Source organism: Oncorhynchus nerka, linkage group LG10 (genome assembly GCF_034236695.1).
Source record: "Oncorhynchus nerka isolate Pitt River linkage group LG10, Oner_Uvic_2.0, whole genome shotgun sequence".
In the NCBI taxonomy this organism is placed as follows: Eukaryota; Metazoa; Chordata; class Actinopteri; order Salmoniformes; family Salmonidae; genus Oncorhynchus; species Oncorhynchus nerka.
Genome location: NC_088405.1, coordinates 161,909 through 164,408, shown reverse-complemented (window position 1 = coordinate 164,408; position 2,500 = coordinate 161,909). Strand labels below are relative to the sequence as shown.

The window sequence follows — 2,500 nt, the reverse complement described above, 5'->3', positions numbered from 1 at the left end:
CTGTCGAACCCCCCCCCGTCGGTTGACCTTCCCTCCTGCCTGTCGACCTTCCCTCCTGCTTGTTGACCTTCCATCCTGTCTGTTGATATTCCCTCCTGTCTGTTTGACTTCCCTCCTAGACACTGCCTGTTGACCTTCCCTCCTAGACACTGTATGTAGAGCTTCCCTCCTGTCTGATGACCTACCCTCCTGCCTGTTGACCTTCCCTCATGTCTGTTGACATTCCCTCCTGTCTGTTGACCCTTCCTCCTGCCTGTTGCCCTTCCCTCCTAGACACTGTCTGTTGACCTTCCCTCCTGTCTGTTGACCTTCCCTCTTAGACACTGTCTGTTGATCTTCCCTCCTGCCTGTCGACCTTCCCTCCTGCTTGTTGACCTTCCATCCTGTCTGTTGATATTCCCTCCTGTCTGTTTGACTTCCCTCCTAAACACTGCCTGTTGACCTTCCCTCCTAGACACTGTATGTAGAGCTTCCCTCCTGTCTGATGACCTACCCTCCTGCCTGTTGACCTTCCCTCATGTCTGTTGACATTCCCTCCTGTCTGTTGACCCTTCCTCCTGCCTGTTGCCCTTCCCTCCTAGACACTGTCTGTTGACCTTCCCTCCTAGACACCATCTGTTGACCTTCCCTCCTAGACACCATCTGTTGACCTTCCCCCCTAGACACTGTCTGTTGACCTTCCCCCCTAGACACCGTCTGTTGACCTCCCCCCTAGACACTGTCTGTTGACCTTCCCTCCTGTCTGTTGACCTTCCCCCCTAGACGCTGTCTATTGACCTTCCCCCCTAGGCACTGTCTGTTGACCTTCCCCCCTAGACGCTGTCTGTTGACCTTCCCCCTAGACGCTGTCTGTTGACCTTCCCCCCTAGATGCTGTCTGTTGACCTTCTCCCCTAGACACTGTCTGTTGACCTTCCCCCCTAGACGCTGTCTGTTGACCTTCCCCCTAGACACTGTCTGTTGACCTTCCCTCCTAGACACTGTCTGTTGACCTTCCCTCCTAGACACTGTCTGTTGACCTTCCCCCCTAGCCACTGTCTGTTGACCTTCCCTCCTGGACACTGTCTATTGACCTTCCCCCTAGACACCGTCTGTTGACCTTCCCCCCTAGACACTGTCTGTTGACCTTCCCCCTAGCCACTGTCTGTTGACCTTCCCTCCTGGACACTGTCTGTTGACCTTCCCCCTAGACACCGTCTGTTGACCTTCCCCCCTAGACACCATCTGTTTACCTTCCCTCCTAGACAACATCTGTTGACCTTCCCCCTAGACACTGTCTGTTGACCTTCCCCCTAGACACCATCTGTTGACCTTCCCCCTAGACACTGTCTGTTGACCTCCCCCTAGACACCATCTGTTGATGTAGATACTTCAGTGGCCCGCCTAGACTTTCTGGAAAACACACACACACACACACACACACACACACACACACGCACACAAGCACACAAGCACTCATGAAAACACACACACACACAATTAAATCACATTTTATTTGTCACATGCTTGGTAAACAACAGGTGTAGACTAACAGTGAAATGGGCCCTTCCCAACAACGCAGAGAGAAAGACAATATGGAAATAATAGAAAGTCATAATAAATACACAATGAATAACAATAACATGGCTATATACAGGAAGTACCAGGTAATAACATGGTTATATACAGGAAGTACCAGGTAATAACATGGCTATATACGGGAAGTACCAGGTAATAACATGGCTATATACAGGAAGTACCAGGTAATAACATGGCTATATACAGGAAGTACCAGGTAATAACATGGTTATATACAGGAAGTACCAGGTAATAACATGGCTATATACAGGAAGTACCAGGTAATAACATGGTTATATACAGGAAGTACCAGGTAATAACATGGCTATATACAGGAAGTACCAGGTAATAACATGGCTATATACAGGAAGTACCAGGTAATAACATGGCTATATACAGGAAGTACCAGGTAATAACATGGCTATATACAGGAAGTACCAGGTAATAACATGGCTATATACAGGAAGTACCAGGTAATAACATGGCTATATACAGGAAGTACCAGGTAATAACATGGCTATATACAGGAAGTACCAGGTAATAACATGGCTATATACAGGAAGTACCAGGTAATAACATGGCTATATACAGGAAGTACCAGGTAATAACATGGCTATATACAGGAAGTACCAGGTAATAACATGGCTATATACACGAAGTACCAGGTAATAACATGGCTATATACAGGAAGTACCTTCTCCCTTACCTCACCTCGCTCATCAACTCATCCCTGACCGCTGGCTACGTCCCTTCCGTCTTCAAGAGAGCGAGAGTTGCACCCCTTCTGAAAAAACCTACACTCGATCCCTCCGATGTCAACAACTACAGACCAGTATCCCTTCTTTCTTTTCTCTCCAAAACTCTTGAACGTGCCGTCCTTGGCCAGCTCTCCCGCTATCTCTCTCAGAATGACCTTCTTGATCCAAATCAGTCAGGTTTCAAGA

The 2,500-nt window shown here is 48.2% G+C and overlaps 1 long non-coding RNA gene across 1 annotated transcript in view; it reads left to right on the top strand.

The window, feature by feature from the left end:
• LOC135573535 (uncharacterized) overlaps nucleotides 1–2,500 on the top strand; it is a 6,965-nt gene that overhangs the window by 847 nt on the left and 3,618 nt on the right. The window lies entirely within an intron of this gene.